Genomic DNA, 9,823 nt, shown 5'->3' on the forward strand with positions numbered 1-9,823 from the left:
TCGCAGGCTCAGCGGCCATGGCTCACGGGCCCAGCCGCTCCGCGGCATGTGGGATCTTCCCGGACCGGGGTACGAACCCATGTCCCCTGCATCGGCAGGCAGACTCTCAACCACTGCGCCACCAGGGAAGACCCAGACTCTTATTATTCTGTACACTATATGCCCCATCCTCATTTCTAGAAGATTTGGGGAGTTCACATGAAAAGATGTCACATTCACGGGAAGTCTTCACCACCATCCCTTTCCAGGTCAAAATTCATGTCTACCCCAAATTCAGCTACTTTCCTGAAGCCATACTTCCTCCACACAATCAGGAGAATTACTCTCTGCCTCTGCTTTATTCGTAATAGACTTTTGACCTCTTTTATAGCACATACACATTTCACGGTTAAGGTTTTGCCTGTCTGTCCCCTTTGATTAAGCCCCCTAAAGATAAGGTTCATGTCTGATGATCATTCCACCATCCACAGCACAAAGCACATTATCTTGCACAGAACTGCCGTTTTATAATGTCTAGTCAATTGAGTTTAAGAGTTATAAAAATGATCACAGAATTTTCAGAGTAAATACAGTTAGCCAGATAAAATAATGCACATTTTGTCTGATTTTTAAAATTCATAGAAATATCCACGGAAGTAGATATTAGATTTACCCAATTTCAGCATGGATCTACCTGGATTGGAAGTTCAGCTAATGCCGACTACACAGTGCTGTTGCTATATTTAAATGTATCTGAAATTCATGATTCAAGAGCATCATCCTCTTCACCCTGAGCGTTTGGAATATACTATATATTACTTTATAACTATATACAGAGACCATAATGTCTTTTTACAATCACTGTCTTCTTTTTGCAATTCTTCCATTTTGACTCATAGCTAGGAAGTGTTTGATGGAATAATTTGAGTTTAGATAAACAGTCTTAATTGATGCTTAATCTCCAAATGATCAGAGATCTATTCAAAGGCCTACCGTTCTACCACATTTTAGTGATAGGAATGCATAATTAAACCTCTGTCCCTAAATAAGATACATTAAGAAAATAGAAATAGATACAAATATTTTGAAAACTTGATAAAAATCAATTTATATAGGGAAACACTTACATAATACCATTAATACCATTATTGTAATCAGCTTTAAGATAGTGAAATCTTTTGATCCCTTCCTTCAAAATCAGCTAAATACATAAACTTAGTTAAATTCAAATTGGTTTTCATTCTACAGCAACCTATGTCTTAAATATATACATATGTGTGTAAAGTATACCTGCCCTGTAAATAATTTACCTCCGGGGAAGTTCTACTTATTATTTTCCTCTAATGTAAAGATCAGCTAGACAATTTAGAGGTCAATAGTGAGCATTTGGTAATTCAGGAATGATTAAGAGTATCTTCAGCTATAATTTCAAAAACTGCAAACTGCTAGGATCTAGGGAGCAATCTTATCGGCCATTAAAATGTTCTTAAGCTGTAGAAAAACATATAATGCCTTTACTGATGAGCAGAGCTATTAGTGGTCAGCTTAATTTTAAACAAATTTAAATATATTAATTTTCCTAATAAATATTTAATTGTGTATGCTGACGACAGTAAAGTAATTCTGCACACTGGAGTTATCTTAAGGTAATCAAAGCCTCAGGAGGACTGAGGAATTGTGACTGTGGCTACTTCTTATAACCTGGGGTTGCAATTTATTTTTCATAACACAAAAAGCCTGTTTTCCTCCTAAGCAAGGCACGTGGTAAATTCAACAATTCCAGTTCAATTCCACAAACATTTATTAAGCACGTTCTACAAGAGGAGTCAGCATCACACAAAGGTTAACAGTGTGACCTCGGGAGCTACTTGTCGGGTTGAATCCTCGCTTTACCACGTCACACCTGGGTGCCTGTTAAAGTTACTGAACAGCTCTGTGCCTCAGTTTCCTCATCTGCAAAATGGGGATGATAATAACAGTATCTACTCAAAGGATAAAATAAGTTTAACCAAAATGATGTGCATGAAGTTCTTTAAAAATTCCTGATGTAGGAAGTGCCTAATAAACTGTATTAGTCTGGATTCTCAAGAGAAAAAAAAACTATAGATATAGATATCCATTTAGATATATATAGGGAGAGAGGGAGAGAGAGAGCAGTGGAGATTTATTATGAAGGCTCATGTGATTACGGAAACTAAGAAGTTCCATGATCTGCCATCTGCAAGCTGGGAACCTAAGAAAGCCAATGGTGTGATTCAGTACAAGGCTGAGGCCTGAGAACCAGGGGAGCCAATGGTATAAACCACAGTCCAAGGGCAGGATAAGATGAGATATCTAGTTCAAGCAGTGAGGCAGGAAAAAAGGGGTAGATTCCTCCTTCCTCCACCTTTTGATCTATTCAGGCCCTCAATGGATTGGATGATACCCACACACTTTGGAAAGGGCCATCTACTTTACTAAATCCACCAATTCAAATGCTGATCTCATCCAGAAACACCTTCCCAGACACACCCAGAAATAATCTTTAATCTGGGCACCCCATGCCTTATTCAAGTTGACACAAAACTAATCATCACATCAGTGTCAGCTGTTGAGGTGTACAAGGCACTATGTTTGGTGCTGGGATAAGGCATGAATACAACACAGTCTCCTCTCATAAAACAAGGCAGTTCTGCAAAGCTCCAGCTAACAGTCATCATTCTGGCCTTCTCCGTAATTCCAACTGGGAGCATTCTGAGGTGGAATACTAAGAGGAAACCATGAGAGACCTTCATTTCATACTTCCAACATACCTCATTGGCATACTGATAGAGTTACTAAAAAATAGGGAGAGTTTGGTCTTGAGAAAAGAGCTAATGTGAATGAAAGCCCGAGGAGAAATAACTTTCCTTCTGTTGATGTCCACCAGCCCTCCAGAGAAAGATATTCCCTGGGAATTGCTTTGTCTGACCTGTTGTTGTTTTAATTGGTTTTCACATATTGTTGGTCTCTCTTACCAGAAAACATGAATTCTTTTCTGGTCCCTTTCCACTTGAGATAAAATTTAAATTTATAAGGTCAAATTAAAAGATCAATACACATTTCCAGACCAGCATATCCTCTTATTTTAAAAAGCCTCTTTTTAAGAATTGAGTGGCTTGGCTGAGTGGACCCCTACCGTTTTTAAGAGTCTATCTGGATTTGAAATGACCCTGGAGGGCCACAGCAGGTAGACAGGGAACATCCAGCATTACTTGGGAATTTTTGGAAATTCTACTTTTTCCCTCTATATCTCAATAACCTTTGTTCTCTTGGCGAGAGAAATCCAAATGTAGTTGGCTTGCACAAACAAAAGAAATTTCTTGGCTCCCATTAAAGCCAAGAACAAAAACATCCTGAGGTAAATTGAATTCAGGGGCAGCTGGACCAGAATTCAGTAAGTATCATTACAGTTCCATCTTGCATGTGTGATGTCTCCTATCAGCCCAAGAGGCCCATCCTGCTGACTGTGTAACTGTTGCAGGAAGACAGCATGCACATCTCTCTAGCTGCACCATCTCCCTTCTCTTGGGCTGTACTCCCAGCCCTGAACTAATCTCTGTGTCCAGGGGGCTGGAGTACAAGTCATCTGCCCACCCTGAGAGCTGCACTAGCGTGTAGCAGATAAAAGCCAAAGTCTGGCAACACATTACCCAGGTTTGGATCTCAGTTCCACCACTTAACAGGTGAGTGACATTAGACAAATTGTTCAGCCAACCTGTGCCTCGGTTTTCTCATCCAGAGAATGGAGCCGATTAAGTGTCCCTATCATCATTTTGTTGTGCAAATAGCTAAATTAATACATGTAACAAATGCGTAAGAATAGAAGGCATTTAGAACAGTGCCTGATATCTAGTAACCACTCAGCAAGCATCAGCAGTGCTGCCAAGTGGCAGGAAGAGAAGAAGGAGCAGGAATCAGCTACTGATGTCACTACCAGAGCATATGGAGTAGAGGAAGAACAGTCTTAAAAGGATAGGGAGGGTGGGAGGGAGACGCCAGAGGGAGGAGATATGGGGACATATGTATGGCTGATTCACTTTGTTATAAAGCAGAAACTAACATCATTGTAAAGCAATTACACTCTAATAAAAGATGTTAAAAAAAAAAAAAAGGAACTGGTTCAAGGCAAAACAAACAAATAATCCCCCCAGACTGGAAGGTATTTGTCTCTAGTCCCTCCATCAAGCTGTTAGCCTCTGCTGTTCCCCAATAGACTCCCACATAGTTTGGGTGCTGGAAGATACCATCTAGACTTCAGTGAGTAAATCCTTGTGCATGTCCTGCCTTGGTGTTATAAATACAAATATGTTGCTTCTGTGCTTTTTAAAAACATAGAACTTGGTAAAGGTATGGTTTAAGGCTCCTCCAAGTAATTTTCAATTTGTAAATTTCCTCGCTATAAATACGACTCCAGAAATGATGCTAACCATGATTGTGTGGCAGAGTGGGGAAAAAAACTACGTTAGATACCTCTTTTAAAAAATAATGTTACTCACTAAAAACCTTTTTCCGACAGAAAATGGACTGCACGTTAGTTGTGCATGCAGAGAGAAAGGAGGTGGAAGACACAAGGAAGCAAGAAAGGAAAGAGAGAACCAAAATAAACCCTCTCCTGTGTCGAGCGTTGAAAATGTGGCACTAACAAAGACTTCCCATTTCACATAGAATAGGCGCTGGCAGAGGCAGCATGCAGGGCTGTGGGTGTACTCAGCTGTGCAGTGCTGATTATAGAAGATGAAAGGGCTTGGCAATTTATTTCATCTCACACTGAAGCACTGCTGACAACTGAAAGTGAGGACAGAAGGATTCATTTGTTCAACTTCTGTTTTAAAAAGCAGACTTCAAATGATACCACAGAGAAAAAAAAGGAAATGCTGTGGTGTAATAAAATGTCTTCTTTTTAAAAACACGCTAACTGAAGCATTTGTATTTTGTAGATGGGTTTGGAAGGCAAAGGGGTTGGCTTTTTGTGTGTGTGTGTGGTTCTTATCAATTCCAGGGAACAAAATGTACATACACAGAATCAACTACTAATCAGATAGGGCAAGTTAACCTAATTTGACCAAAACACTCATGTCTATTCATCCCTGAATCCAAAGATGGGTCAGAATAAAAAAAAAAAATTTAACCCTGGAGCATTTAGAAAATTGAAAATGAAATGATTTTATGCAGGATCTTTATGTTAAAATTGAATAAATATATACTACATGATAGAGAACATATCTTAAATTTCATAATGTTGGTCTTTTAAAATTGTTTGCAGATCTAGATTTTCTTCATTTACCTATATTATTTTGTTTGCTTGAAACTTTGGAAGAAAGGTTCAACTTCCTTTTAAATAACATGTGGTATTACTTTTCATCAACATATTAGTGTTTGACAAGGAGAAATATTTTTCAGTTCAAAGACTCATATAAATTATTATGAAATCTAATCCACCTAGCAAAGTGGTCTTATCCCAAAAGATTTATAAAGATGGGTAATATCCCATACTGGTAGCACATTAGTTATTTATGATTAATACACAAGAACAGATCCAAATGTTAATGGCAAAAATAAATACATTCTGACTGTAATCATTAATACTAAACTAAAACATCAGTAACAAGAGCACATCATTCTTAAGCAATTTCTTTCTTAAGCAATTTAGTTAAATGATTGATTTTTTTCTTTGTAACTTATATTAGAAATTTCCACTGTGTTTTCAATGTAGGGTTGTATTCTAATTCCAAGAAATCATCAAAGCAATAGAAATGGAAAGGATTATGGCTAAAATAAAATTCACTAGCTTCCTTAGCCTCTTAAAACAATTATATTAAAGAGTTACTTTTTTCAACAAATATTTTTGGAGCACTCGCTGTATGCCAGGCACCGTTTTGGGGACTAGGAATAATAGTGTTTACCAAAAGCTCTATCTGTTATGGAGGGCTAATGTGTGAGGCTATGCAGGCTTACACTGCCCTTCTCCAGAGGCACCATTCACAGAGACCACAATGCAACAAGGCCACCTGAACTGTGCAATGCACAGCCTGCTTCTACTCTAATACACAGAGGGAGACAGAAAATGTACAAGTAAACTAACACATAATTTAGATCAGAACTACAAGTTAGATAAGAAAAACATGCTGATTGTGTGTAGGAAGAAGAGCCATATATGGGGATTTCAGGGAAGGTCTCATCAAAATCAGACAAAGACATTACAAAAAAAGAAAATTTCAGGCCAATATCTCTGATGAATATAGATGCAAAAATCCTCAACAAGATATTAGCAAACCAAATTCAATAATACATAAAAAGGATCACACACCATGATCAAGTTGGATTTATTCCAGGGATGCAAGGATGGTTCAATATTCACTAATCTATCAATGTGATACACCACATTAACAAAATGAAGGACTAAAATCACATGATCATCTCAACAGACACAGAGGTCATTTGACAAAATTCAACTTCCATTCATGATAAAAACTCTCAACAAAGTTGGTATGAACAGAACATATCTCAACACAATAAAGGCTATTTATGAAAAAGCAACAGCTAACATCATACTCAATGGCAAAAAGCTAAAAGCTTTTTCTCTAAGATCAGGAACAAAGCAAGAATGCCCATTCTCACCATTTCTATTTAACATAGTATTGGAAGTCCTAGCTGTGACAGTCAGACAAGAAAAAAAACAAAAGGCATCTAAATTGGAAGAGAAGAAGTAAAACTGTCACTATTTGCAGATGACATGATACTATATGTAGAAAACCCTAAACATGCCACAAAAAAACTGTTAGTACTAATAAAGTAATAGTACTTTACTGAATAAATAAATATTATTAAATATAAATTTATAAATTTATTATTAAATAAATAATTTTATATTTAATTTTTAATTTATTAAATTTTATAAACTTATTATCAAATAAATTAATAAGTTAAATAAAGTACTAGTACTGGATTCAGTAAATTTGAAAGATACAAGATTAATATACAGAAATATGATGCATTTCCATACACTAATAATGAACTATCAGAAAGAGAAATCACAAAAAAGTTCTCATTTATAATCATACCAAAAAGGAATAAATTTAGCCAAAGAAGTGAAAGACATATACTCTGACAACTCTAGGACACTGATGAAGGAAACTGAAGACAATACAAATATATGGAAAAATATCCTATGTTCACCGATTGGAAGGATTAATATTGTTAAAATGTTCATAGTGCCCAAAGCAATCTACAGATTTAATGCAATTTCTATCAAAATAGCCAAGACATTTTTCACAGAACTAGAACAAATGATCCTAAAATTTGTATGGAACCACAAAAACCCTAAATAGCCAGAGAAATTTTGAGAAAAAAAGAACAAAGCCAGAGGTATTATGCTTCCTGACTTCAGATTATACTATGAAGCTACGGTAAGCAAAATAGTATGGTCCTGGCACAAAAACAGACACATAAACCAATGGAACAGAATAGAGCGCCCAGAAATAAACCCATGTACATACAGTAAATAATCTATGACAAAGGAAGCAAGAAAGTACAACGGGGAAAAGACAGTCTCTTTATTAAGTGGTATTGGGAAAACTGGACAGTTACATGTAAAAGAATGAACTTAGAAATTTTCTCATACCATATACAAAAAACAAGTTCGAAATGGATTAAAGACCTAAATGTAAGAGCTGAAACCACAAAAATCCTAGAAGAAAACATAGGCAGTACGCTCTTTGACAAAGGTCTTAGCAATATCTTTTTGGATCTGTCCCCTCAGGCAAGGGAAACAAAAGCAAAAATAAATTTTGTTGCATACCTATTATGTTCTAGTTCATGGACCAAACTCTGCATTCCCAGGAAACCCTGTAATGACTAGCAGTTACTTTTCACCAAGATCTTGACTGCAGGCATCCCCTAGCCAAAATTCATATATATATATCCTGGCTCCTCCCCTACCTCTTCAGAGCAGTTCCTCAGAGCCACCTGAGAGGCTGTCTCCTGGGCCACAGTGCTCAGTAACACCCTGAAAAAACTCAACTCACAGCTCATATGTTGTGCATTTTTTTTTCAGTCAACATGAAGGACATCTAAGACAAGAATGTAAACTGGTGGGAATGTAAACTGGTGCAGCCACTACGGAAAATGGTATGGATGTTCCTCAAAAAACTAAAAATAGAGTTGCTATGCGATCATCACTAATTATTAGAGAAATGCGAATCAAAACTACAATGAGGTACCACCTCACACTGGTCAGAATGGCCATAATTAAAAAGTCTACAAATAACCAATGCTGGAGAGGGTATGAAAGAATTTGAAAAAGAATAGATACATGTATATGTATAACTGAATCATTTGCTGTACACCTGAAACTAACAACATTGTTAATCAACATTTCCCCAATATAAAATTTAAAAAATTTTTTAAATGCTGGAGAGGTGTGGAAAAAAGGGAATCATCCCATCTTTCCTTGCCCTGGGTACCCCTCTCATTTCTCCATATGACTTACCTCTATTAAATGACTGTTTCAACTCTTCACTTTACCTACATGTTCAGAGTTCTCTCAGACTCCAGTTTCAGTGCCCTAGCTGCCTAGGCTAGAAGCTCAGGAAGGGAAGCAGTGTGCCTATGGTCACGCAGTGAGTTAAGGGCAGAGCCAGGATTTGAACTCTGGTCTCTCATGCTCCATGACTATATTCTTTCACTGGCTTCAGCGGCCCCCTCCAGCTCCAAGGCACTACTATGTCATCCACTCTCCTTACATTTTATTCTAGGTCATTAAAGTCTACAAAGGCAGTCAGCTACAAGACGGACATATTTTGCTCCAGGCTTGTCACCGACTTAGCCTAAATTAAGGAGATTGGAAGCATGGCTGAGCTGGTGGCTTGTGGCTCTGAGCTCCCTTCCATGGCACATCCTTGAATCAGAAGTCATTGACATCGTCAGAATGGCCATCATTAAAAAGTCTACAAATAACAAATGCTGGAGAGGGTGTGGAGAAAAGGGAACCCTCCTACACTGTTGGTGGGAATGTAAGTCAGAGCAGCTGCTATGGAAAACAGCATGGAGGTTCCTCAAAAAACTAAAACTAGAGTCGCCATATGATCCAGCAATCCCACTCCTGGGCATATACCCAGAGAATACTATAATTAAAAAAGACACATGCACCCCAATGTTCATAGCAGCACTATTTACAATAGCTAGGACATGGAAACAAGCTAAATGTCCACTGACAGATGAAAGGATAAAGATGTGGTACATATATACAATGGAATACTACACAGCCATAGAAAAGAATGAAATAATGCCATTTGCAGCAACATGGACAGACCTAGGGATTATCATACTAAGTGAAGGAAGTCAGAAAGAGAAAGACAAATAGCATATGATATCATTTATACGTGAAATCTAAAATATGACACAAACAAACTTCTCTATAAAATGGAAACAGACTCACAGACATAGAGAACAAACATGATTGTCAAGGGGGAGGAAAGTGGGAGAGGGTTGGATTGGGAGTTTGGGATTAGCAGATGCAAACTGGTATATATAGAAGGGATAAACAACAAGGTCCTACTGTATAGCACAGGGAAATATATTCAATATCCTCTGATAAACCACAATGGAAAAGAACGTACGTATATGTATAACTGAATCACTTTGCTGTACAGCAGAAATTAACACAACATTGTAAATCAACTATACTTCAGTAAAGTTTTTTAAAAAGTAATCACTGAGTTTCTTGTACATACCAGGATAATAACGGTGAAAATACATCCAGGTTCCTGCTTCTATTCCCAACTCCCAGAAGCCTTCCCTTTTTTGTCAGAGTCTCTTCTCTAAC

At 37.4% G+C, this 9,823-nt stretch overlaps 1 long non-coding RNA gene across 1 annotated transcript in view; it reads right to left on the reverse strand.

Annotated features, from left to right (window-relative positions):
* Positions 1–9,796: 9,796 nt before the first annotated feature.
* The window catches only part of LOC308615909, a 322,361-nt gene continuing 322,334 nt past the window's right edge, over positions 9,797–9,823 (reverse strand). Inside the window, exon 3 of the long non-coding RNA XR_014015639.1 lies at positions 9,797–9,823. This is a non-coding gene — a long non-coding RNA (uncharacterized lncRNA).

The sequence above is a fragment of the Mesoplodon bidens genome (assembly GCF_964165515.1).
Source record: "Mesoplodon bidens genome assembly, chromosome: 4".
Taxonomy (NCBI): Eukaryota; Metazoa; Chordata; class Mammalia; order Artiodactyla; family Ziphiidae; genus Mesoplodon; species Mesoplodon bidens.